Source organism: Talpa occidentalis, unplaced genomic scaffold, assembly GCF_014898055.3.
Source record: "Talpa occidentalis isolate TD23 unplaced genomic scaffold, MPIMG_talOcc4v2.1 talOcc4.5, whole genome shotgun sequence".
NCBI lineage: Eukaryota > Metazoa > Chordata > Mammalia > Eulipotyphla > Talpidae > Talpa > Talpa occidentalis.
The window spans coordinates 135,858,469-135,885,659 of record NW_023604861.1 but is presented as its reverse complement, the minus strand read 5'-3'; the positions used below and the strand labels follow the sequence as shown (position 1 = coordinate 135,885,659).

General features: G+C 55.2%; 1 protein-coding gene across 14 annotated transcripts in view; it reads left to right on the top strand.

Moving 5' to 3' along the window:
* GREB1 (growth regulating estrogen receptor binding 1) overlaps positions 1–27,191 on the top strand; it is a 92,674-nt gene that overhangs the window by 10,278 nt on the left and 55,205 nt on the right. For 5 of the 14 annotated variants that reach the window (XM_054701376.1, XM_037528519.2, XM_037528515.2 and 2 more), the window contains exon 1: positions 21,452–21,771. The exons of 3 other annotated variants lie outside the window; for them this stretch is intronic. The gene's annotated coding sequence lies outside the window, so the exon portion shown is untranslated. Of the gene's footprint in view, positions 1–21,329; positions 21,430–21,451; positions 21,772–22,783; positions 23,275–27,191 lie in introns of those variants that run through there. 6 more of the 14 variants (XM_054701374.1, XM_054701373.1, XM_054701372.1 and 3 more) reach the window with 3 other exon arrangements.

The window sequence follows — 27,191 nt, the reverse complement described above, 5'->3', positions numbered from 1 at the left end:
AGAACAATTTCATCTTGTGTTCCTGGGCCCGAGGACTGAGGAGGAGCCTCCTGGCTTGGTGGAAGGGGCCGTGGGTTGGTAGTCGTAACTGAACTGGGTCGGCCCCTCACCTGTCAGAGGAACAAGAGGGTTCCCATGAGACGAGGCCTCAGGCCCCTGATCTCCAATGACCATCCCCAGACTTGAGCCCTGAAGCCTCTACTGTGTTGAGAACCAATATTACCTCAGTAAAACCAACGCAGAACCAAAAAGCACAGTCATGGCTCAGTGACCCGATGCTGGTCCTCTGGAGCACGGAGGGGAATGCCTTTCCCAGCCTCTCGAGAGGCTTTTTACAAAAGCTCAGCTAGTTTATGTTTTACTTAAGTGAATATGATTTAAGGTTCATAGACCCAGATAATCAGGTCAAAATGACCCTCCCTCTGTGGCTGAGCCGCTTGGGGCGGAGCTCGGCGGCTGGGGGCAGCCGCTCACCGACGCGTTCATCGCCCCATCTGCCGGGAAGGGAGACTTTGACAAAGCTGAGCGTCTTTGTTTTTGAGCTGCAGTGAAAGCTTAAAGACATTCAGCTTTGTTGCATCTGGTTGCTGTTTGTTCGCAGAGAGACCGTGTATGTGGCCTGGCGTAAGCTCCAGCAAGGAACGAATCTGTTTTCTTGAGTTAGGACATTCATTCACCTGTCCTGAGGGTCTGTGAGGACCCTCGTCTCCTTGACAGAAGGGGGGGGTCTTTCACGTGGTCCAGTGTCCAGTGCGGGACGAGTAAGAGCCTCCACGCCATCCTTGAGGGGCTCTGAGAGTTGAAGCACGGGCTTCTCAGGGAGGGACATCTTAAGGAGCGCCGCGCCATTGTAACACGTTTGTCCAGGAGCAACATTCAAGATCTTGGCCGTAAATGGGACTCTCGTGTGGCTTCCTAGGGAACCTCTCAGCCATCCTTTCAGGCCCTCTTCCTTCAGGAAGCCCTCCATGATCTGCTGAGCCGATAGAATCCTCTCACTTTCCTGAACTTCTCTAGACATGGTTGGACTTTTATTTTATTATTTTTTTAAGATTTATTTTTATTTATTATGCATACAAGAACTGGGGTGTAAGCCAGAGGTGCGGGGGGAGGGTGAGAAGATTCACCAGAGACAGAGTGGGGAACAGAACAGGCAGATCGACTGAAACACACTGCTGAGGGGAGCAGCGGGGAGACAGGAGAGGTCTGCTGCGCCGTGAGGGTAGCTCCCTGGCTGGGGATTGAACTCATGCTGCAGTGGCAGCTGATAGCTTGATAGTGCTGAGACTAACCCCTATGCCACCAGGGACACCCCAAAATATGCCTGATATTGTGACTGGTGCTGAGGTAACACAGTTGGATACAAGCTATGCTCTCAGAAAGCCCGCAGTCTAGGGGTAACGAGAGGAAAATGTGTCCAGTAGAAAAGTGTCCTGAACGAAGGCATCATCACCCCCAGGCCTGGACTCTCCAAGAAGATATTAGGTTGCTTCTTTATTTTAAAGGGTGTCGCTTTGAGCCAGGCGGCCTTTCGCTCTCTGCCCTGCGTCCCTTGCTTGCCTCTCGGCCCCCTAAGGTCTTCCCTGCGCCATCTGGCTCCTTCCTCTGCGGGGAGCCCTCTGAGACGCGAGGGTCCCGCGCCGGAGCCTGTGTGCGGAGGGAGGGCAGGGGGCACTGACCTGGCCCTTCAAGGTGGCCGCGCTGCCGTCCCCGCCTGTGTCTCCCTAGAGGGCCGCTGCCTGAGAGGGCCGAGCAGATGTCCCTGGGCGGAGCGGTCACTCGTCAGCCCCGGGGCAGGAGGTGACAGCCCATCCATCTGACGTTATTCCCCACGCAGCCCGCAGACTCCTGGGGCGGGGGCCGGTCATTCCCCCTCCCCGGCCTCTGTGATCGGGCCGCTGGCGTGGAGATGCCGAGGGCGGCTGACGTCGCGGCCACGGCAGGCCCCGGGGCAGGCTGGCCCGCGCCAGGGACGCCTCCGCGGGGCTCAGTGTGGTGGGTTCGCCGGGGTTGTGGTAAATCCCTAATCGACAGAGAGGTTTCCTGTGAACAGCAGAAGGAAGAGCTGTTTGCCTCTTGAACCCCATTTGTTGGCCTGGATGTCCCATGGCCTGCGGGGGTCTCCCCAAACGCCCCCTACCCAGAGTGGCCCACCAGGATGGTCCGAGGGCCCCGTCTTCTCCCTGTTCCAGCGTCTCCTGCTGCCGGACGTCTTTCCTTGTCCCGGGCGGTTCCAAGTGCGGGGGGCTCCTCTGTGCATGTGGTTTGTGGTGGGCGGGGGCTGCTCCCCTCTCTCTTCCCGTGCCCCGTGCCTGCCTCCGCAGGCCCCCGGCCTCTTCCAGGATGCAGCAGTGGGTTTCATTCCCCCCACACCCTCCTCCTGTGCCCCTGGGACCTAAGTCTGGCGGCGTCATGCAGGACTGTCAAGCCCCTTGTGCATTCCCGCCGGGGCCAGGGGGCCGGTAAAGCTCTGTCCTTCTGTCCTTACCCAGGTTCTGGCCGCGACAGACGAGGAGTCAGGACACAGGACCAGGGCCTCACTCACCACTGCGGGGTGGTGGCCTGTGTGGTTAAGGCATGAGGGCCAAATGGCCCAGCTAACCCCCCCTGCTCTGACCCCCGGCTAGATCTTGGGGTCCGTCTAAGGGAAACTTCCCATGGGTGGTGCCTGGGATGTTGCCTCACACAAGGAGGGAAAGGGAGCAATTTGCAGCACTAAAGGGAGTCTTGGGGGTCCTGCCAGCTGGAGGGGAGCAGTGCCTGGAGGGGGGTTCCTGGGAGCGCTGCTGTGGGTTGCCCTCCCAGCTGGGGACTGCAGGCAGCTTCTCCCAGCAGGAATCAGCCTCTGCTGGTTGTCTAGAAGGTTCTCTGGTGTGTGTAGTGCCCAGGACTACCTGGAGGAGCAGGTTGTGGGTGTAGGGCGGGGCCATGACCCTTCAAGGACTGCTTGCAGGTGGGGGGTTTGGGGTCGCTGTTGGGGTGGGGGCCAGAGTCAGGATGCTGGAGCTCAGCCTTCCCAGAGTCTCAGACTGTGGGTACTGCCCCTTTTCCGTGAAGTCCAGTGGGGCCCAGTGTCCCCTCCCACGCAGGGGATGTGTGCAGTCTGGGCTGAACCCAGGCTTCCTCCTTTTAGCAGGACACCAGTCATGTCAGATTGGAAGCCACCTGCGTCAGCAGCACCTCAGCACTGCATCTGCCGTGACCCTGTTTCCAGATAAGGTCACGCCCTGAGGGGCTGGGGGCTGAGATTGACATAGGAGCTCACCCCTGACACTGACCTTCCTGACGTGGAAGGTACCTGGGACGTAGACAGCAGTGACCCAGAAGCACATTCTGGGGGCGGGAGGACTTGGGGGGCAAAGGAGTGGAGGTGGGGCTTCTTGGGGGTCATCTTCCGTCTCCTTCTGTGCCTCCCAGGGGCTGTACCTCCTGTTTTGTCTGGCCCATGCCCCCTTCTCTGGAGCTGGTTCCTGGGACAACAGGGGCGTTTTACTCACACAGGTTACATCAGTTCTGTGGGGCCTCCCCCGGCCCCTGCTGGGCCCCAGGCCCCACTCCGAGACATCTTGACATCTCATATCTGGGCAGCCCAGCGGGGATCGGCTGGGGACTGGGCCCTGCCTGGGGTGCTCGCTGCGCTGGGATTGTGTTGGCTTCGTGGTCCTGGACGCGCTGCCTCTGGGGGTCACGCCCAGAGGACACGGCTGCGGCTGCTGTCCTGGGAGCAGCTGCTTAGGGGGACGTCAGTGCAGTGGGGAGAGTTTGCTGGAAGCTCAGGGGTGGGCTGTGGGCAGGGGCCTGGCCTTCGAGTGGGCAGCCTCGTGTGCTGGGGTGCCCAGCATCCTTGGCCCTGTGGCTGTAGCTCCCCACTGTCCTGCCAGGACCCCACCTCCTCTCATTGGCCTGGATTTCGGGCTCCTGTCAGCTTGGTGAGTCCACTTACCTTCCAGCCCCTTCCTCATTCCATTTCCCTGTGAACCACTGGGCAGGAATCGGGGCTCAGGGGTGCAGTGTCTATCCGTGGTAAATTTCTTTTAAAAAATGCCTTGTTTTTATATTTTTGAATGATTAATACAATTGCTTCTTAAATTAAGGAACTCTAGATTTGTGTTTTTTGTTAGCTTTTTTTTTTTTAGCTTCATGGAACCTTAAAATTTCCTTCACCGACTTAACCCCCCTCCATCCTCTGCCTCCCCTCGACCCTGCTCTCCCTCTTCCATCTTAACCGCAGAAGCCCCGGTTCCTTCCCCAGTGTCTGCTGGCTTATAATTATTTTACTGTGTCCGTTCATCTGTTTTGTTTTCTTATATTATTCCTGTGGGTGAAATTGCCCAATATTGGTCTTTATCTTTTGGGGTTCACTTTTGCTTCCCATTATCCCCTCAAGCTCTTCCACTCAGCTGCAAGCGGCGGTATTTCATCTCTCTACAGCTGCCTAGTGTCCGTTGCGTGGCTGGACCACACCCTCTGAGCTCATTCTCTGTGGGTACATTTCTGAGCCGCCCCCCGGTCAGATAACCCCCTCCGTGGGGAGGAGGAGCAGAGATAATGCACTGGCGGGTGCTGTCCTTATTGCTCAATACATGTGCTATGGTCTCGCTGTCGCCCCAGGGGTCACCCTGCCCTCCTGGGGCCCCAAGGCTGCTGGCCCCGCTGTCACCAAGGCAACGTGCTGTGGAGCCCAGGAGCCCTTGATGACCTTTAAGGAGCTACTGTGCATCTGCTGGTTCTTTCATAAAGGGCTGTTCTTTCTCTAAGAAATGATTCTAACAACAAAAATCTAGGCGTAGCTGTTGGCGGGGGCATACGTTGGGTCTAATTTTGCTCAGTGCCTGAGTGACATTTGCAGCAACTGTGTCATTCAGTCTGCAAGGTTTTTCCCATCACTTCTCATTTTGGAAATCTCTCAAAGGCCAGGGTTCCCCAAAAACACTTACAAAGTAGCTGTCACAGCATTTTATTGGACACTTTTAGGCATCTGGAAAATAGGCCATTTGAAGTGAGTGTCCCTTGACATTCCCGTCTGGAGACCGATGTCCACGTCCTCACAGTGCCCTGGGCAGCGCCGTGGGCGTCCATCAGGCCTTTGCGTCCACTCTCGGCTCCCGCCATGAGCAGTCCGGGCTTCTGTGTCTGTGGCAGGGGACGGTGGTGACCACCTCCCCACGCAGCCCCTGCAGACGGAAGCCAGGTGCTCGGTCACGCGTGGTCGCCCAGGAGAAGCCGACGTCCTGCCCCCTTGGTCCTCGGGCACGGGGCTCGCGCTCGTCCGGTTTGCGCATGAGCACGCCGCCGGTGCAGGCTGCGCCCCTGGCTTTAAGTGCTGCTGGAATTCTTGTTTCTGTACATTTAACCACTGCCAGTGAAACATTTAGGAGCGATTCAAGGCTCTCAAGACCCAGAGGGTTTCCTGGGAGTCGTCGTGTTTCTCCTGGCCTGGGGGCACTTACTGGAGAAGGGGATCTAGGACGACTCTTCCAGAGCCAACGAGAAGGGGAACTGTGGCGCTGGCATAGCTCTCTCACCTGCCATCAGGGGCAGGCGGCCTGCTGAGAACACAGGGGCCTCTTTCCAGGTAGGAGTGCAGCGCCGCGGTCATGAGGGGCCCAAAGGTGCATCATGATGGGTGGGAGCGTGTGAGTTGAAGATGAGCACGTTCAGCGTGGGAGGAAGTCGGGCTCGTTTTAAAGGGTGCATTTGGACCGTCTGGGTGCCTCTCGCCTTGAAAGCTCTTTCCTCCTGTTCTCCGCCCCCTTCCACTCTGGTCTTGTCACTGTGCCGACAGGGGGGACGCCATCTCCTTCAGAGACTCAAGTGATTAGACTGAGCTGCGGGACCATCGGGAGAGCTGCCCCTTCTAGAGGTCGGCCACCCTAATCCCATCCGCCAAGTCTTTTACCATTTAGGGTAGTGCTTGCAGATGCCGGGCTTAGATGTGGGCATTGGGGGCTGGTATCCTGCCTCCCACGAGGAAGCCCCGTTATCGTTGTACAGATAGTGACACTGAAGCGTGGAGAGATGGAGTCACTTTCTCAGGGCCACGCGGTTAGCCGTGGGGATGATTCCAGATGCAGGCGGTTTGGCTCTAGTGCCTTTATTCCTAATCCGCGCGGTCTCCAGGGCAGTACGCCTAGTGCCGGGCGCATAGTGGACACTCACTCCTTACCCAGTGAGGGGTAAATTCATGCTGGACTCGTCTTAGAAGAGAATGGATCATAGAAGGAAAATTGGGAAGACATGAGTCCCCAGAATTCTAGAGGCTGAAAGTGTGCGTTCTGCCAGACTTCGGTCTTGGCAAGCGTCCTTGATCTGAAAAGCTCCCTTGGTGTAAACTCAGACGTGTTGCTTCAGCTCCTCCCACGTCCCATGACCCAATCACATTTCGCTTCAGATGCTGAGAGCTAGAAACACCAGCGGTGGCCAAGCGTCAGCGGGAGGGTCACCCTGGAACGCACTCCCATCCAGAATTGACCTGAATGTGCACGTCAGTCTCCTGGCAGAGGCATTTGAAGATCTGATAAAAGGCACATAACATGGACTTTTTCCTGTTTGCTACTTTGTATCTTACATAGAAGTTTCCCTGGGTGCCCCCATTTTTGGAGATGGATTGCTGATGGGTCTGGGGACACCACGTCGGTGCTCCCCCACAGGTGTTGGTTCTGCTGCCACACAGGTGTACGCTCCGCAGGGTGGGTCTTTCCTCGGACACGGGCACGGACGTCCGGCCTCTCTGGAGGGCCCCCAGAGCTCTCGCCGTCCTTGCACTCCCAGGGACGTCCCCTTGGAGACAGGTCCAGGGACCTGGACAGAATCCCTGGTCTCCGTGCAAACCCAGAGCAGAAAGACCAGGACCCAGGAGTGGTCGCGTCACCTTCCTGCTTGCTGTCCACTTAACCCCTGGGGCGCGTCCCCTGCGCTCCTGCATGGCAAGGCTTCCTGCTTCCTGGCCCGCTGGGCTGCGCGGTGCATGCCCTGTCGCTCGCGTCCCGTCTCTCTGCAGTTGCCATGTCTTTCCCGCCTGGCTTGGTTCCGAGCGCAGAGTGGAGATTGTCCGTGCGCACTCGGGCAAGTCGCTTCCTAGGTTCAAGCAGGCTCAGCCCAGCAACTCTTCACTCAGCCAAGGGGTCGCAACTCTGTCTGGGAACTGCCCTCTCACACCCCTGCCCCCTCCCCCCTCACCCCTGTAGTCCCACACCCCTGTCTCCCCACCCCAGGCCTGTGAACATCGATTTACCTGTGGAAATTTGTATCATAATCAGTAGAAGCCCAAATATGAAATTCGCTCTTTTCCCGTCTGTCCTCTCGCCTGGGGATGTTGGTTATGAAGCCCTTTTGGACATTACGTTCAGGCCTGAGGCCTTCCCACAAAACGAGAGAGCCTGTTGCAGGGTCTCAGCTGAGGGCGGCTGCTCCAGGCCAGGGAGGGCGAGAGGCAGGCCCCGTGGCTCAGAGCTTGGGCACTTCCACAGGAGTCGTCTAGGAGGCTGGCGGGAAGCAGGTAGGGGATGGTTCTGACCTTTGAGAATGAAGCCGGGCCAGGGGCCAGTCAATGAAGCCGGGCCAGGGGCCAGTCAGCTGGCTCTGCAGGACTCCGTGTGGTCTGTTGTGGGTCCGGCCTAGTAGCCAGAGGCCTGGGTCGCCCCAAAACAGAGGCAGAGTCTTGCCTGTGTCTGGTGTCCAGGAGATTGAACTGGACAAGAGGGAGGTGGGAGAGGCCGTGGGTTAGGAGCGTGACAGATTGGCCTTCAGATCCCAGCTCTTAGTCTTTGGACTTGTGTCTTCTTGGGTGAGATACCCTGTGTGTCTCTGGCCCTCACGCCCCCTCTCCTGGCTTTGCCCTTCGTAGAAAGGGCCAGCAGAAGCACCCTCCTGGGCAGCTCACGTGCATCCCTTACCAGGTAGGTAGCAAATTCCCAAATAGCCACCTCGGCAGGATTGTAAAATAACACTGATATTTTTGCATGAGCTTTACCAAGTCTGTCTGCACATCCTCTTCCCCCAGGTCAGCACGACCTTGTTGTCTGGGACAGATTTGGCCTTGCTCTGTTTTGGTCTTCTCGTGACTTTTCGTACCGTGCCTTCCAGAACACATCACTCATCTCGTCTCCAGCTGAGCAGACGCTCACAGCTGCATCACTCCCCTCCCTTATTTTATTTATTCCTGATTTTCTTCATTAGAGCAAATTGCCCGACTAAAGCTCCACTTTCCAGACTCCTTTGGAGCGAAGGTGGCATCAGAACACGTTCTGGCCAGTGTTCTATAAGTGGATGTCTCTGGGCGGGACGCCTGGCATGAGGCCACTTTGTCCCCGGTGAACTGTCCCCTGGCCAGGCTGGCATGTGCGTGTGCTGCATCTCCATCTTCTGGGGCAGAGTTTGGTCTTGGCGGTCGTGGTCTGGATGCCACCCTGGCTCTGGGCTGCCTCCCCACGGGCTTCTTCCCGGGAGGAGTGAGCCCCTCCTGCTGAGCCCCCGTGGTGAGCTTCTGTAACAAGTAGCCACATTTAATAATTTTTTTTTGGTAATTTTTATTTTTGTGTAGAAGAACTGGGGTGTAGACCAGAGGTGTGGGGGTGGGAGGAGTCACCAGAGACAGAGCAGGGAGCAAAACAGGCAGACTGACTGAGATACACTGCTGAGGGCAGCAGCAGGGAGACAGGAGAGTCTGCTGTGACAGGTGGGTCGCTCCCTGGCCGGGGAATTGAACTCAGGCTGCAGCAGTGAAGGCTCTGAGCCTTAACCCCCAGGTCACCAGGAAGGCCCCAAATTTAATTAATAGATGAGGTGCTTCCCAGAACTCACACAGGCCTGACTCTACCTGGTTACCTGACTCTACCTGGCTACCTGACTCTACCTGGCTACATGTGTCTGACAATGTCTCTTCCTCTTCCTGGTCCCTGTTCTTCCAGAGTGACAGTCTCTGTAGGTTCGGTCTCTTTCCTTAGGGGTGTGTTCTCACAGAAATTCTGCCTCCAGTGGGGAGGGGAAGCACCTGCGGGGGAATGGCCATGCCTGCCCCGGCCCAGAGACCCCATCCGGGGACAGACAGCCCTGCAGGAGCGGTCCCGGGAGGCCCGGCCCGAGGAACCACCGCACAGACTGGGCTTGAAACACCCACCTGGGTCTTCTCACCCCAGACCCCATCCTGCGGCGTGTCTGCCCCCGGCCCCACTCGCACCCTGCCCCCTCTGTGCTCCGAGGTGTTCCTGACCCGTCCTTGGTTGCAAAGTGTCACACTGTCTGGGGGTGATGGAGGGGCAAATGCCCTTCTGAGTTTTTCGTCCTGGGACCCAGTAAACTGTCCCCGAGTGGCAGGTGCTGCTTCCGAGGTGTTCCCCAGCTTTGCACGGGGGCACCAGATGCTTGGTGGGGCTTGGCCTTTTGTCTGAATGCCAGCTGCTGTAGCCAAAAAAATAAAAAATCCGCTGGTGACTTCAGTTCACGTGGATTAGGTACGAATATAATTTCAGTTCTCGGAATCGTCTTCAACATGGTCTTTCACTCTTTTTTATTCATCTTTGTCATCTTTTCTCTATTTCTGTCCATCATGTGGCATTTGGTGAGCCCCCGGCCTCAAGCTTTCTTCCTTTACGTCATGCGCCCCTTCGAAGGAGCATACGGGCCTAAAGCGGTGGAAAGGGCACGGGCTTTGGATTCCAGTATCCGCGTCGCACAGCCCGGGCTCCCGACTAGCTGTGCCGCCTTGGCCGCGCAGTGCCTGGGGCCCTAGTTCTCTCGTCAGGGGAGGTTGTGAGATGGTCTGGGCTAGGTCTGACTGCAGTCTGATTCTCTGCAGCCCCCATGACATTTCTGATTCTCTGCCAGCCCCATGACATTTCTAAATACATATTTTGCTGCTTCTTGACTCGGGAATTTAGTGACATGTGTTAACTTCCTGATGTGGGAGCGAAGCCTCCCTGTTTTGCGCGTGCCCCCTCCGCCCACGCGCATACCCACACCCTGTAGAAATGGCATTGTGACACCACGGACTTAATTTGTTGGCAGATGCCAAAGGTAGTTTCATATGGCTGATTTCCACGCTGGCTTAGGGAAAAAAGCCAAGGTTGTAATATTACTGCCAACCCCTGGCAGAGGGCTCCGCCAGGGGCCCGGCTCAGGGGCTGAGGGTCTCAGGGTGAGACTCGACCCAGGAGTAAACTCGGGCACTGGTGGGTTGGATGGACAGCCTGTCTCCTGTGCTTCCCTGCTGACCAGCCTCTCCAAATAGCAGGACCTCTCCAAATAGTGCTCACTCATTCCTTCAGGAAGGGCCAGTGCAGAGAACCAGGCAGGGCTGGGCTCTGGTGTGCCTGAGATCACAAAACAGATGTGGTTGTGGCCCTCTGGAGTTCAAAGTCTTTTTTTCCCCCAAAGATTCATTTTTATTTATGCATACAAGAGCTGGGGTGCAGGCCAAAGTTGTCAGGGGTGAGAGGACTCACCAGAGACAGAGTGGGGAGCAGAACAGGCAGATCTACTGAAATGCACTGCTGAGGGGAGCAGCGGGCGAGGCAGGACAGGTCTGCTGCACCATGTGGGTAGCTCCTTGCCTGGGGATTGAACTCATGCTGCAGTGGCTGGCGATAGCTTGACAGCACTGAGACTTTAACCCCTGCGCCACCAGGAGGCCCTGGAGTTCAAAGTCTTATGGGAAGACAGACATTGAAGCATGAACTGTTGGTGTGATGGACCCTGAGACGTGAAAGGCAGGATGGCTGGGGGGTGGGGGGGTGTGTGCCCCTTAATCCTAGTTCTAGGAACAGTTCAACAGAGTCTGCCACACTGATCCTCCTGCTGCTAGAATCCCAGACCGCTTCAGGACCTACAGACAGTCTCAGATCCCTTCATTTCGTTTTCCTTGAGCTTTCTGTGTCCACACTCCAGCAGCTATTGAGTAGAATAAACCCACCAGTCTCAGAATCAGTCTTTCTCAGTCTATAAAATCAATTCCATCAAATATGAAACTTAGGGAAACAATGACAGATTAGGTCGGACTCGCCTGTTCCCCGCTGGCCACACCAGGCAAGGGGCTTGAATCCACGTGTCTGCTGCTGTGTCTCCGGAGCAGACCCCAGGGTCCAGGGGCCCCTGCTCCGGTCAAACAGAAGGATGATGACATTTTACGGACCTTGCTCTCCACATCTACTCCAAGTCCACATTGACATAAAAAAAAACTAGCAGCAAAGATCTCTTTCAAATCTATTCATCAACGGCAAGAATTTATAAAGTGCAAACAGCGTAGGTAAAAGTAGCAGAATTATTTTCTTGGATTAGATATTTGATTCCTTGTATTTAAAACAATTCTGGCATGGGCCTCCCCGGTGGCTCAGCGGTTGAGCGCTGGGTTGCGAAGCTGCCCGCGGCCTCTGCGGCGCCGGTTCGATCCCCGGCTGCTCCCCGGCCACCGGAGGAGGGTCCCACATGGCGCGCAGACCTCTCCTGCCGCCCGCTGCTCCCCTCAGCAGTGTACTTCGGTCCTTCTGCCCGCTCTGCTCCCTGCTCTGGCTCTGGTGAATTCTCTCACCCTCCTGCGTTTCTGACTGTACCCAGTGCATGTACAAACAAACAAATAAATAAATAAATAAAAATACATGCCTCTTCAAAAAAAAAAAATTACCTTTAAAAAAAAATAAATAAAACAATTCTGGCAGTTTCTTACGGTAAGGCACAGGGTTAGACCAACTTTTGCTTTTGAATCCCCTTTTCAGCTGTAAAATCTATTGTTGTGGGCTGTTTTCCGTGGCCCTTGTCCAGCCACACTCTGTGCAGAGCATAAGGTGGTAGCGAGTCTCCACTTCCCAGGGGGAGTCCCTGATAAAATACTCTTGTGAAACGATGGACATTTGTCATATTTTACTTTTTCCTTTGCTAGCTATCAGTATTTAATCTCAAAAAAAAAAAAAAAAAGGACCAGGTAACTTTTCTTTTTAAAGATTTATTTATGCATACAAGAACTGGGGTATAGGCAAGAGGTATGGGGGGTGAGAGGGTTCACCAGAGACAGATTGGGGAGCAGAACAGGCAGACTGACTGAAACACACTGCTGAGGGGAGCAGTGGGGAGACAGGACAGGTCTGCAGCGCCATGTGGGTATCTCCCTGGCCGGGGAGCAAACTCATGCTGCAGAGGCTGTGGACAGCTTCATAGGTTGCGTCTTAACCCCTGGCACCACCAGGGAGGCCCAAGAACCAGATAACTTTATTTGATTGGAAGTAATTAGATCAGGTGAATAAATTTTCTCAACTAACTTGGGCAACTGTCCACATTATTAACATGTGACTTCCGTCCCTGGCAGCACAGAATTGTATGGCAGTGTGCTTATTATCTACCAGAGATAATCAGAACTCTGTTTCTATTTTTCTCCTCGTTGATGTTTTTTTTTTTCATACAGTGAGTGAAAATTCCCAGGATTCAGAGGATCTTTCTCATCTGAAAATCATGGAAAGATGATAAATATTGAAAGCCATGTAGTTGCCCAATCTGTTTGAACCTGTGAAGAAGGGAGCGGTCCCTCACCCCAGCAGGGGAAAAAGCTTGAAACAGTAAAAAGAGAGACCAGACTGTGTGGTCGAACGGGGCTTAGAACTGTAAGGTGATGGTAAGATAGTGGTAGCCACAGAAGGTTCTCTCTGCTATGGTAAGATGAATTGAAGGCATAGTTTAGGAATTTAAAAAGGGAAAAGAGAGAAGCAGATAGCTGATGGATTTGGGAAAAGATGCTCACTCTCACTGGGGGAGGGGAATGCAAATCAATACCACGGTGTGGTGCCATCGCACACTCATGGGACTGGCCGCAGTTTACAAACCTTTAACCTGGACCCGGTCGTGCTCCCTCACCTGGAGTGGTGCTGCCCACCTGCTCTTGGGGGCGCTATTTGTACAACCTGCTGTGGATCAGTGCCCCCCGAGTTGTGTGGCCGCCCCCGGGCTGTGGGTATGAGGGGCCATGCAAGATGATGTTTTTTCTGGCGTGATTTGTCACAACACACAAAGAAACACACTTAGAAGTTTCTCAATAGGGGCCTCCCTGGTGGCTCAAGGAGTTAAGACGCAACCTGTGAAGCTGTGCGCAGCCTCTGCAGCACAAGTTCAATTCCCCGGCCAGGGAGCTACCCACAGGGCACAGCAGACCTCTCCTGCCTTGCCCACTGCTCCCCTCAGCAGTGGATTTCACTCGATCTGCCTGTTCTGCTCCCCACTCTGTCTCTGGTGAATCCTCTCCGCCCCTGCATCTCTGGCCTGCACCCCAGTTCTTATATGCATAAATAAATAAATCTTTAAAAAAAAAAAAGAAGTAGCTCAACAGCCATGGACTGTAGAGTGGAGACGCCCACTCAGATTGGGCCGCGTCGTACTGGAAGGAAGAGCAAGTTTAGAAGATCATGTTCGTCCATCCACGGTTTTAAAGATGTGAAATGGGTCCTAGAGCTTAGGTTGAAACTTAATTTAAAATTCAATGAGTTTGTCAGAAATGAACAATCTGCATTTTAACCAGACCCCGGGGACTGGCTCACCCCCAAGCTGCTCTCTGTCAAATGGGGAGGGTGGGGCTGGGGTCAAGCTGCCATATTTTAAGTTGCAGTTAAAGTAGTGCTAAAATGATAAAGCAAGGGGGCGCTGACCATCAAGCGGGTACAGGGGGCGGGAGGACAGGATGTTGCAGACGGGCGCTGGGGACGGCGCGTCCTCAATTAAAGTGACCCGCAGGTACATGAAACAGTAACTTCAAGTGAACGATGCATGACAGCGGGTCCTGGATCCGTGGTTCCTGCACAGTCCTCTGCCGGGATGGAGCTTTTCTCATCCGTGTTGTGAGAAAGCAGCGCGGAAGCACACGGCTGCTCTTCCCGCTCTCAGATGGCGGGTCTTTGGATCTTGACTCTTTGTGACATAAATATTTTGCAAATATTCCTTTGCATCTCCTCAAACTTGATTAAGCACATTCACAAAGAGAAAGGGGTACAGAGAGAGGGTTGGGGCAGTGTGGGGCTCCTGGGGGAGGAAGTGAACCCTGAGGTCCCCTCAAGGATAGGGAGCTTGATGTGGGTGGGTGTTCATCCCAGGACCCTCTGGGGTCAGAGAAGCTGTGGGTACAAGCCCCTCCATCGGGTCCTCAAGGCTGTGGGCTCCCAAAGCCACTTAACATGTAATAGAAGAGAGTGTGTGTGGGTGTGGGTGTGGGTGTGGGTGTGGGTGTGGGTGATGAGTAGGGAACGGCTGGAAGGAAACACATTTTCACAGCAGTGGACATTTGGGGAAATGGAATGTGGCCAAATTTTTCCTCCTTCTGAATTTTCACAGTCACCTTACAGTTTCCGGCCCTCCCTACCATGCCGTCTGCTTGGCCTTTTTTCCCCCTACTGGGGGGAGGGGCCTCTCCCTTCTTCACAGATTCAAACAGATTTGGCAATTTCATTATTTTCAATATTTATAAAGTGTGTCTTCCCAAATGAGAAAGATCCTCTGAATCCTGGGAAGTTTCAGTCACTGTGGAAAAAACATACAAACTAGGAGGAAAAACAGTTCTGATCATCTCTGGTAGGTCGTGACTACACTGCCATGCAATTCTGTGCTGCCAGTGACAGAAATCACATTTTTTTTTTTTTTTTTATAGAGGCATGCTTTATTTATTTGTTTGCTGGTTTTGTTTGTTTTGTTTATACATGCACTGGGTACAGTCAGAAGCGCGGGAGGGTGAGAGAATTCACCAGAGCCAGAGCGGGGAGCAGAGCAGGCAGAAGGACCGAAGGACACTGCTGAGGGGAGCAGCGGGCGGCAGGAGAGGTCTGCGCGCCATGTGGGACCCTCCTCCGGTGGCCGGGGAGCAGCCGGGGATCGAACCGGCGCCGCAGAGGCCGCGGGCAGCTTCGCAACCCAGCGCTCAACCGCTGCGCCACCGGGGAGGCCCAGAAATCACATTTTGATAATGTTGACAGTTGCTCAAGTCAGTTGAGAAAAATTGCCAAGGGCTAATTCTTCACCTGATCTAATTACTTCCAATTGAAGAAAGTTATCTGGGCTTTCTTTGAGTTTCAGTACTGATAGTAGCAAAGAAAAAAGTAAAATTTGACAAATGTCCATCATTTGCCAGAAGAGGGGCCTGGAGTTCAGGGGGCAGGCGGCAATTCCTGCGGCTTCTGGACCTGACTCTGGCCTTGACCTGGAGAGTGGCTGTGGGGATGTTTGCTTCCCTTTCAACCCCAGCAGGTTCCTGCTGCTGGGACTGTTGTCCCCAGAAACCACTGCCCCCCTTCAAGCCTGAGCGGGAGCTGCTAAGGAGACTTGGGGCCACACCGTCTGCTGGGGCGGCTGATTGTCCTGAGGGTGAAGCAGGTGCCTGCTGGTGACCACAGGCCCCTTCCTGGACGCCCGATCTACTGCCCTGGAACGAGCTCAAACGATGGAATTTGACGATTATGAACCCCTACCCTCCGCCTGTGCCACAGTTGCTTGTATACATTCAGGTGACGGTTTGTTAAAAAAAAAAATATTTAAAAAGAGAAAATTCAGAAGAACAAATTTGACCGTATTCCATTTCCCCAAACATCCAAACATCCGTGGTGATGTTTGGGGAAATGGATGAACGTCGTGTGTCTCCTTCCAGCCTTTCCCTCTGCATTGGGAAAAAAAAAAATCCCAATTCGGGTAATGTTAAGTGATAGATGACAGTGATACAGCTCCCAGCCTTGGTCTTTCCTGCTTCTAGTACTATGTCATGCTTTTTGTCGCTCAAGGAGGTCTGATTCAATATGTAGAGCTCGCTTTGCTGATGAGTCAGCGCTAGCAAGACTCAGGAGGCACGTGTTCCTTTATTCCTGGAGAGCTCCAGAGAGCCGACGTTTGGAGTTGTTAATTCTCTTGCTGTTTGAAATTGAACTACAGGAGCACTTCATCGTAAACACGCTCGCGGTTTATTTGGTGCTAGGTCCTGGGGAGACACACGGGCGAGAGGCAGCCCTGGCCTGGGGGAGCCCACGAAATCACACTTGTGTCTGGTAACATACAAGACCAAGCAGGAGCCGGTACATGCAAGACCAAGCAGGAATGGCTCCTGTGCCTGAGGCTTCTGGGCAGAGCTGAGATTTAGTCCTTGCGGAAACCACACATCGTTATCTATTCCTAAGCCTTTGGTTCTTGTGTTAAAGTTCACCACACACTTGAATAGTGGAGGGAACTATACTGTTCTTACTTACCGTCTGTACTTAGAGTCTCTGGGTCGCTCTGACCTCGGGCTGCTTGGAGTCCTTCTAATTACCGCAGCAGAGAAAGACGGATCAGTGCCTCGCCAGCTCTGCGGCTTTGCACTCACACTCATTTAGAGACCCTCTCATTGTGCCCTGCACGGGTTAAATCTCAGCACTATGAAGCTATCGGCACCCTCTGCAGCGTGAGTTCGATCCCTGGCCAGGGAGCTGACCCACATGGCGGAGCAGAGCTCTCCCGTCTCCCTGCTGCTCCCCTCAGCAGTGGATTTAAGTCCATCCGCCTGTTCTGCTCCTCCCCACTCTGTCTCTGGTGAATCCTTTCACCCCCCACACCTCTGGCCTGTACCCCAGTTCTTGTATGTATAAATAAAATAAATCTTAAAAAAAAAAAAAACAAACACAGGGCAAAAAATACAGGTGAAGTGTGAGCCCCGGCACTAAATACTTGGCTAAGTTATCTCATTGCATCCTCACAAAATCCCTCTGACGTCAGCCTTGTTATCTCCCCGAGGGTGGCGAAGAGGAGCCAGCCAGGTCAGGGAGCCCCTTGGGGAGCCCGCCCGAGGTCACACGGTGCTGCCAAGACCCACCGCTCTCTGCTGTTCTGTAAATAAAAGCCAGAGGTGTTGTGGCTTATGCTTCAGTTTTATTTTGCATTTGCCAAAGTGGGGGGATGAGCCACAGATTTCTTTACTATTAACAGAGCTTAACAGGGGGCCCTGTCCCAGGAAGATAGTCTGACTCCCTCACCGAGGGCACAAGCCAAGCTGGGGTCCCCAGCCCTGGTGCGCTCAGACTGGCCTGCAGTTGCCAGGAGGTGAGGCCACCCGGCCCTGGTCAGCTCTGCCCTCAGGAGACGGGCGTGTGCCTCGAGACCACTGCCTCTGCAGCCTGCACCAGTGTTGGTGGGAAAATGGGGCTGGGCAGCACATTGGGGGGCGTCGTAAAGGACACATTGAAACAAGAGATAAACACCTGGTAGAAAGGGGAGCACAGCTTCTCCCCGCAGCGTGGAAGGGAACACACACCACTGCGAGACGTGGAACTTCTTCTCCAGGGCGAGGTGAACCAGCGAAGCCCGGCTCGGGAGCTGGGTCCTGGGGACACCCACCGGGGAGCTGTGGTGGAGCCGAGGAGAGAGGCGGAAGCAGAGGCACGTGGAAGGTTCTAGCGTCAGATGTGGATGGCGTGTGTGTGCAACTTGGTCCACACTCCCACCTCCCAAGCGGCCCGCTTTTCCTGCCTCCACCTTAGTGTTTCCTGCAGGGGAACCCGCCCATGGTCGCCCTGTTCCTCAGCACAGCTGTTGATCAGGGAGCATTTGCAGTTTAAAATCAAGGTGGCAGCCCTGCCTGTGTATGGGAGTGACCCAGCAGAACAGCTAAATAGCTGGGGACCCCTGCAACAGAGTGGGGGGTTCATGTCCACCCCCACCCCAATTCCTAAGTTGAAATCTAACTCCCAGGGTGAACTGTTAGGAAGTGGGGGGCGTTGGGAGGCGACGAGGTCTGAGGGTGCGGCCCTTGGGAATGGGGTTAATGCCCCTGGTCTCCCGGCCCCCAGACCACGAGGGCTGAGTGTGCTGCGGCCGCCCCCATCCTGGTGGTGTTAGAGCAGCCCAAATGCACGGAGGTGTCGCTCCCGCTAAAGCCAGAGTGGCGGGGCCCTGGCCTGGGGCTGGGGCAGCACATTGGGGGGCATCATAAAGGACACATTGAAACAAGAGATAAACACCTGGTAGAAAGGGGAGCACAGCTTCACCCCACCGCGTGAATGGGCAGCCGGCACAGAGCTCCCCGAACTCTCAGATAGTAGTTATTTTAAAAAGATCTGTCTGTGTCGCTGGCTTTTCTCTGATTGCTTTGTGTCTTGTCTCCTAGAGGTTTCCTCATGCTTCTGTCCCCTTCAGATTCGGGGTGACTGCTGGATTCCGTGGGTGCTTAGGCACGAGGGAGAAAGTCACCTGGGAGCGCTGTGTCCTCTGGGGCCTTGCGGGCAGCAGGCGCTGCTGTCAGGGTGCCCAGGACAGAGTCCTGGTGTTCCAGGGCCTGTGTGGCCGGGTCCCGGCTGTGTCGCGACCTTGTCCTCCCGGCTTGACTCAGAGCATCTGGGGTGCATGCCACGTCCTCGCTGCCCCCAGGGTCGGAGGTGCAGGGGCCAGGTGCTCTGCAGACAGTGTCTCAACAAGAATCCTGGTTTTGATGTGGCTTCTCACTCTACCTAACACGCCAGAGTCCAGGGGGAGAGCCTGCGGGTTTCTGTAGGGTCCATGGGCGTCCTCTGGGTCTGCACCTCACTGCCGTGGCCTTCACCCGCATCTGCCACCCACCTAGCTCTAGTCCAGCTTCTGGAAGTTCCTTAAACTAAACAAAGTCTGTTTAGGGAGGCCAGGCCGCCCAGCTGGAGATGTTTGAATAGGTTTTGAAGGATGAATAGAAGTTTATGTCATGAGGGAGGGGTAAGGACTTCCAGAGCAGGCACAAGGAAGGTTGCTGAGATCGACGTGGAGCCTCTGGGAACGAGCCTGCAGCCTGGCAGCACCCGCCCCACAGTTCCCACAAGTCAACAGATCTAACAGGATCCGAGAAACACAGGGAAACATTCTGTGAGCCAAGCCTGTGCCCTTGTTGCCTGTGGTGGTCACGGTCACTTTGCTGGACAGTGACTGCTTTTGAAAGTCATCCAGTCACTTCTAGCCTTTGTGATCAGAAAGAAAACTGAAGTGAACACATCGGTCCCAGATGCTGATGTTGGCCTCTGAAAGGGTGACTCGGTCTGTGCTTGTCGTGTTGGATGTGGGAGGGGCTTGGACAGTGACGTGCGATGTGGAAGGGTTTGTGGCAGCCAGAGACCTTGGCATTGAACGTCAAATGGCAGATGGGAATTCTGGCTTCATGCTGAAGGTGCTTCTCTCCTGTGCAGAAGGAGCCCCGATCAGAGCTGACATTGGGGTGAGCTCTCCTCTTTAAGCACCTCAGAAGCCTATTTTGACAATTTTGACAGGTGGGAACGGAGTGTCAGTTCAAAGATATTTCAGACCCAATGAAGGCAAGTCCTTCTAATTTTCTTCTCCCGATGACAACAACTGGTGTCAATTAAAAGTTAGCAAATTATAGAAAAGATGAAAGAAGCAGAAAAAACAATCTTGAATTCTTTCACTTAGAGGTAACCACTGCAGACATTTTGAAATCACTTTGAGGCATTTTATTTATTTCCCCACAGGTTGAAAGCTTAGTAATGATAATACTTGTTAGTATCAGTACAGTAAATGTTGTGTCTGTAACATTCACAATGCATATTAATGCATTGAACCCACACAACTAAACTGCTGTTATTATCCCCTGTTTCTTTTTTTTTAAAAGATTTATTTTTATTTATTTATGCATACAAGAACTGGGGTGCAGGCCAAAGATGTGGAGGGGTGAGAGGATTCACCAGAGACAGAGTGGGGAGCAGAACAGGCAGGCTGACTGAAATACACTGCTGAGGGGAGCAGCAGGGAGACAGGACAGGTCTGCTATGCCATGTGGGTCACCTCCCTGGTCGGGGATCGAACTCATGCCTCGGTGACTGGCAATAATAGCTTGATAGCACTGAGACTTTAACCCCTGCACCACCAGGGAGGCCTATTATCCTTTCTTTCAACTGGGGAAACTGAGTTGAATATAAAGGTTAAGGAAATTGCTCGAGGCTTAATGTTCAGTAAAGTCAAGACTCAAACCCAAGCCTGGGCTCACAGCCCGTCTTCTTAGTCTCTGCCCTCCATCTCTCGTTGATACGTCGAATATTACATTCTATATACATGTACATTTTCCTATGACAATCTAACTTCTTTTCGCTGAGTGGTCTATGCATATCTGCATTTTGGGGGAAACTTCCTGCATGCGCTTTGGTGCCCATGGGCCCTGGAAACTGCACCCAGCCCCCATCCCTTTCTTGTGGGGCATTTCTGCAGTGCCTGCCTCCCCCGTGACTGACAGTGCATGCTGCGTGGCCAGCTCAGAAGGTGGCAGCGCCCCTTGTGGGGTCAAGCTCCTTTCCTGTCCATCTGTCCATCTGTTTCAGACCTCATTTGCCTCCTGGTCTGTGAGGCCTTGGCCCCGGCCTTTGAGTCAAGACCCCCAGAGCCTTGGTGAGGCGGAGCCAGCAGGGGCCGCTGTGTGCTTGCCAGGAGGGTGTGGGGCAGGCTGGGGCCCTGGGGGCCTTCCAGGGAGCCGAGCTCTGCTGGGGAAGGAGCAGGCGTGCGGTGTGGACCCCGGGGAGGAACAACTGAGGATTGCCCCTGATAGGGACACCCTCGTGAGCCATCAGCTCTTTGGGTCTTGTCAAAAGGGGAAGGACATGGACACCCCGCCGCTGGGTCACACCCAGTCATCTTTGCCATCAAATAAAAGATGTTGCGAGATGACAAAACCCATTAGAGGCATGGAGGCCAGGGAAGGTGACTCCTGTTATTTCTTTGCTTGCCTTTTTCAGTGAGGGTCTGGACGGTTCCTGGCTTTGTAAGAGTCAGCCGCGGGGGGAGAAAGTGACCAGGGCTGTGAGGGTTGCTGGAGAGCCTTGATTTGCTTGGTGATGGCAGCGATTTAAATAAAAGAAGCTTAAGAGGGTGCATCTGTGCCCCTAGGGGAGCTTCCCTCCTGGGTGTGCAGCTCCTCCTCTGGGAGGGGAGGTGCTGGTTTTGAGGGGCTCATGTTTCTGGGGCACCTGCACCTGGGGTCCTCAGAGGGCCAAGCCAGTGCCTTCCCTGCCCCTTTGTTCTCTGGGCCGCTACTGGTTCCTCTCCAGGCACAAAACCTTCGCGTTGTGGACAGTCCCGCCTTAGCCGCGGCTGCTGAGACAGACTGGCCTGTACCTGCGAGGGAGCACGCTGACCCAGCGCGCGCCCCAGCGCCAGGAGACGGTCGTGTCCAGCCCAGCGGGAGCCGGGGCCAGATGGAACACGACTCGGGAGGTCTGGCTTCCCCTGCGGCTTGTACCTGATTTCCCCTGCGGCTTGTTCCGCTGCAGGAACTGGCAGACCCCTCCTGGGTGCTTGGCTGCCTGCGCAGGGCGGGGGCCCAGGGTGTCAGGCTGACCTGGCGCTGTTCTGGGAGCGGCGGGGCTCCCTGCTCCATCAAAGGCGCAGTCCCGGCGGGCGGGAGCCCCTGCCAGAGCGCCCACGTGCCGCGCTCAGCCCGCTCTTGACTGGCTGGTTTACGGGCGGCTGGAACATCCGCTCTTGGTAAGGCGCGGGGCCTGTGACTCTGGGCTGGGGAAGGTTGGGGTCAGCGTTTTGCGTCTTATAAAGGCTGGGCCCGGCAGGGTCATGGCAGAGCACGAGCTTCTAGGAAGAGGCAGGGGAGCCCCCCGCCTCCCCAAGTCCACCTAAAAAATGATGCTTCCTTGTTTTTATTTTTGGAAATGACATCCACAGCCTTGCGAGTGCGTTGCTTGGCGTCGGGGGGACACGGAAGCAGTGAGGAGGACTGTGGCGCTCGGCTGAGACCCGCCGCCCTGGACCCCGCCTGGAGGTTTCTGGAGAGACTTTCTCAGCCATTTCTTCTCTGCCGGGTTTATTCTGAAGGTACTTCTGGCTGCCTGGTGGGTGGCGGCCCCAGGACCGGCTCAGCTGATGAGTCGATGAGTTGAGTCGGAAGCCAGGCCCCCAGCCCCGCCGGCTGGGGCTGCTCTTCCTGTCATGACACCTGTGAGGTTTATGAGTTCCTCCGGGAAAATCCGAGAAATCTACATTAGAATGTGGCGTTTCCTGCCAGGGGGTGGCTGTCAAAACCTTTATGGGAGACCATAACGCAGGGAATGCCTTTATGGCCACATCATATATGCGGGCTGAGCGCCCCTCCGTCCGGAGGAGGCCCCTGGGCAGTGGGAAGTGACAGCACGAGCTTGAAAGCACCGTCTTGAGAGGGCTTTGCTTTTGGGGTGGTTTTTGAAACACCAGACTTGTGTGCTGGCCGGGGCTTCAGCTGTGCTACGAGGAGGCGGGGAGGAAGGAATGGGGGCCGGCCATTTCAGGTCTGAGTTGGGGGTGTCCTGGTAGGACTCTGGGGGGCTGTGTCACTGGGGCCAGCTGAGGCAGTGTGAGTCACCAAACCGGGAGGCCCTGCAAGGCCAGCAGGGATGCTGGGGGTGGGAGGCCTCGGCTTGGAGGGAGTGGGGACTGCTGGTGTGCTTGGATGGGTTCGGCGTGGAGACCAGTGACAGAAAGGGCGGGAGCGAGGCCTGGCAGTAGCCGAGGAAAGGTTCCTTTTGTGTGAACTTGAACTCCAGCTTTGACCGAGCGACAGCCGCTTGAGGGGAGACAGAAGACAAAGATTAGGGGGTGCAGACGGAGCGAGGCTTCCAGGCAGGCGGGCTCAGCAGAGCATCGGCGCCCAAGTCGGGCTCAGGCTGCTCGGGTTCAGCTCTGGGAGGGTGACCCCACCAGCTTCCTCCTCCCCAGGCCGCTGCGCCTGTAGTGCCCCACCTCTGCAGGCCTGGGGAGCCTGGGTGGTACCCCTCCAATACAGTCTGAGTTCCAGGCCTGCCCACAGCCCTCCCCTGGCTCCCCAGGGTTAATCCTCGGGAACAGGCTCAGTCCTTAGCGGCCACTCGCCACCCTGGCACCCGCACTCACACCGGCTCCGTGAGTGCCAGCCTTCAGGCCTGCCGGTGCTCCCCATCACACAGTGGGTGTCGCCCCGTCCCTGCTGCAGCTCCTGCCCCGCATGCCTGTTCCTCCTTTCAGCTGGCAAGTCCGACTCCTCCTCCTCACTCCAGCCACCCCAAGGGGGAGGTGCAGCCCTCCCCTCCCCCGCCTTGCCGGCCCGCAGCCACAGCCACACGCATTTGCAGCCGGTTGTTTCCCGAGGCGCCTCCTGCGAGCGTCTTCAGGTTGGGGACGCAGCCTGTTGGCCTTACCCGGTGGAAGGCAGTGTTTCCGCCTGTGTCCTGCTTTGGTGACTGGGGCGTTTAACTGCAAAACGCAAGTGGTGATTCTGGAAGAGGAAACTGCCCTTTCTCCCAGAGGAGGCTCAGAGCAGACCAGACGTGGCCCACTTGTAGCTCAGCCCAGACCCGGCTCTCTCAGGTCGGTCTTGAGATCCTAAGGCCTCCAGCGGAGGCCTCCCTTCAAGCCTGGGGTGGCCTGGGGTGGGGGTGGGGTGAAGGGTGGGGGTGTGCAGACCCCCACCGCTCCCTGGCCACGTGTGCTTTTCTGGAGAGTGCAGAGTTGGTCACAGGGCTGGTGCTCCCTGAAGCGCAAAGCCCTGGAAGTGGGGGACACACAAACACACGCCGCCTTAGGGGAAACCCTGGCGCAGGGGAGGGTGGGGCAGAAGGGGGAGCAGATCATTTTGTTGCAGGAGGAACCAGCCCTGCAGGGCATGCTGTTCTGGAAGGCACAGTTCATGCTGACCTTGCTGGAGCAGAAAGCAGCAGGGACACGGGTGGGGATGCCCAGAGGACCTAAAGAGAAAGCTGGGGCCTCTGCCTGCCTTGGCGCAGGCCTCGCTCCTTCCTTTACAGCCCCGACTCTGATCTTGCACTGGGGCCCTGCGTCTCCCCTGTGCTCTTTTTAGGAGTTGTTTCTGGGGGGTGTGCAGTGTCCCAGGCACCACGGGAAATAAAGAGGTGACTGAATAGTTCCTGCTGTCAAGCACCTTCAAGCTCGGGGTGGGGGGGGTGTTAGGGGCACAGGGTGATACCTGCTTGGATAGGCCCCTCGGTGGGCACACGCTAAGGGAAGCCAGTTTGAGGCTGTGGATTGAATTAAATCAAGATCTTTGGTTAACATCTAGAAATTAGAATTATGAGCAGTTTATTTCAATTTTATTTTATTTTATTAAAGATTTATTTATTTATACAGGAACTGGGATACAGGTCAGAGGCGTGGGAGGGCGAGAAAATTCACCAGAGATAGAGCCGGGAGCAGAACAGGCAGACAGACCAGGACAAAGGCACTGCCGAAGGGAGCAGTGGGCGAGACAGGAGAGGTCTGCCACGCCATGTGGGTATCTCTCTAGCCCGGGAATTGAACCTGCACTGCAGAGGCTGCAGACAGTTTCATAGCACAATGCTCAACCCGCTGCACCACTGGGGAGGCCCCTCATTTCAGTTTTAGAGAGGAAACTTGAATTCGGTTAGTGTCTTCTCTTTGCCAGCTGCCTTACAAAGCTAGTCCACTGCACCTTCTGGAAGCGAGTTCTTACAACCCTCATTTACAGCCGAGGAAACAGAGGTCAGAGAGCTTAGCTGACTTGCCCAGGGCCACTCAGCTTAAAAGAAGCCCCTGGTCAAAGCACATGCTTTTTACCCATAGCAGATTAGCAGATTTGCAAGCTCTGAGTTCGATCAACTGATGCTGGTGACATCCTGCGTGCCCGAGAGGTTCGTTCTGCATTGAAGGGGCCTGCCAGGTCCTCTTCCGGTCCTGCGGGCTTGGTGGGACGAGACGTGGCCTGTGGACTGAACTGCTGGTTCTCGGCACGTGCGGGCATCAGTCTCCATTCATGGAGCGAACATCTGAGCAGTGGGTGACCGTGGGGAGTGAGCGGAGGTCTCCGGGGCACCCTGTGCGTGGCAGGGAGGTGACTCAAAGATGAGTGCGGCCCCCAGGGGCCCCCAGAGCTGGGTGCTGGCTTTGGAAGTGAGTTGCAGGCACTCAGTCGCTCTTGTTGACAGATCGGGGCTCTGGCACAGGCGGAAGTGCCTGACCTGACCGCTTATCTGATGAAAGGCCGAGGGAAGTCCCCGAGGAAGGTCGGTGATTGGGGCCAGACTGCGCTTCTCCCCAAGCGCCTCAGTCAGTGCGGCGAGTCTGTCAAGATAAAGGCACTTGCCTCCCTTTTGCTGGGGTGAAACCTTTGGAGAGTCCGTTTTTCAAAATAGAAAAGGACTAACGTCACTTTTAGGAGAGGCCAGGTGAGAGTATTTCTCTCTGACCGGGCTGGAGCCTGGGGGCCCTGCTTTAATCTCCAGGGAGGGCTGGTGGGCCGTGGAGCGGGGACACTGGACACTGTCCAGGCCCGGAGGAGTGTTTGTTTGCTTTGCCTGCCCGGCAGCCCCGGCCCCCCTCACGCAGACCTTCTCAGGGAGCATTCCTCGACTGCGCCCCTCCTTTGTCTGCCCAGAAAGGTGTCCTCTAAATGGGACTTTGCATTGATGGAGGCTTTAATTTCTCATCGCAGCCCCCCTTTAGTCGAAAACCCCTTTAAGCAAGAACCCAAGGTCATCCTTTTTCTAACCAACCATTTTAGCCCGCCTGGACCCGTGACCGTCTGGTGGTAGAAAGGTCTACACCGGTAACTTCAGGAAACATCCCTTCTCTCAAGTCAGCGGCTTCATCGAAAGCAGACGCTCGGGTTCGGGGGTCACGAGTGTGAGCTGGGGCGCCTGCCCTCCCGCCCTGCCTGTGTCCTGTCTGTGAACTGAGGACCACGAGGCGCGTGTTTCAGGGCACGTGAGTGTCCGTCAAGGTCAGCGTCGCACTACGGGCTGCGCTAGTGTCGCTCTGCGCATCGCTGCTTAAAAGGCTGTCGGGGTTCCCGCCGAGGAAGGAGATCATAGCGGCGGGAAGACCATGTCCCCCAGCTCCGTCTCCGCATCTGCAAAATGAGCTTTTTTCCCAGGGCTGGTGAATCACCGGAGATGCTCAGTGCAGCCTTCCACTCTCGTGAGATGGAAGTGTGCGCGTCGTCTAGGGAAGTTCAGGCACATAGAAGCTTTCTAGCGAAAACCAGCCGACTCCACCGTGTTCCATTCAGTTCCCATTCCCGAGAGGCAGCCGTTTTCTGTTTTTTATTATTTCCTGGAATTTACCCCTTTATTTACAAATAACAATGTGTGCTGCCATTTCTTCCTTCTAGATCGCTTTTGCGCGCTCGCTGTGGAATGGGAGGATTTTGCTTTCCCACCCACGCCCCCGCCTGCCTTCCCCATCACACACCCTCGCGGACCCTGCCTTTCCCCCGTCCTTCCAGAAAAGTAGCAGCTGCAGGACAGGCAGCTTGTACGGAACGGAAATTTTCTTTCTAGCAAGCTGTAAGTGTATACTGGTGCCGATTCAGCCACGGTTAGAGCTGTGAGTGTTCTGGAAGGATGGGGAGAGGGAGCATGTCCAGATTGCTCGCCCATGCTCTCCTGGCGCTGGTCTGCTTCATCGGGTCAAGTCCTGGGTGAGGTCAGACGGTCTCGCAGAAGTCCTGGTTCTGGGCTTGAGTGGACAGAGGGTGATATTGACTTGGTGAAATAGACCCACATCTGGTGATCGTCTGGGAATCCACCAGCTGCCGGCCAACTGCATGTCCACGGGCTGAGTTTTCCAGGAACTTTTTTGTGTCTCACTCTTAAAAGCAGCAGGAATGGACAGGTCCAATGGAAGCAGCACCCACCAGGCTGTCTTCCTCCAGGTCTTCCCTCCAATTTTATCTAAACACCCCTGTCTGATTGGCCCGCCTGAAACATGCCCTCATCATCATACACCCCTAGTTCCGAACCTTCAGGGACTGTGTTGCCTCCTAAAACAGTTCCCAATTTTTACCTTTAGTTTTGATTAGACTCTCTCCCAGTGACGTCCTGTAAACCATTTGCTAAGAGCTTCCTTCCTTCCCCTTTACCATGTCTGTATTCTTGGAGCATGTTCCTTTCCAAATGTTATTCCCAAGTTGCTTTTATTTTTGCTAAAAATAGCCTTTATTTTTTAAGATTTATTTTATTTATGCATCCAAGAACTGGGGTATAGGCCAGAGATATGGGGGGTGTGGTGAGAGGACTCACCAGAGACAGAGTTGGTTGCAGAACAGGCAGATCTAACACTGCTGAGGGGAGCAGCGGTGAGTCAGGAGAGATCTGCTGTGCCATGTGGGTAGCTCCCTGGCTGGGGATTGAACTCATGCTGCAATGGCTGCAGATAGCTTCATTGTGCTGAGACTTAACCCCTTGCACCACCAGGGAGGAATTTTTTTTTTTTTTTTACTTTTGATCCACTAGTCCTTTCTGGTTCCCCAA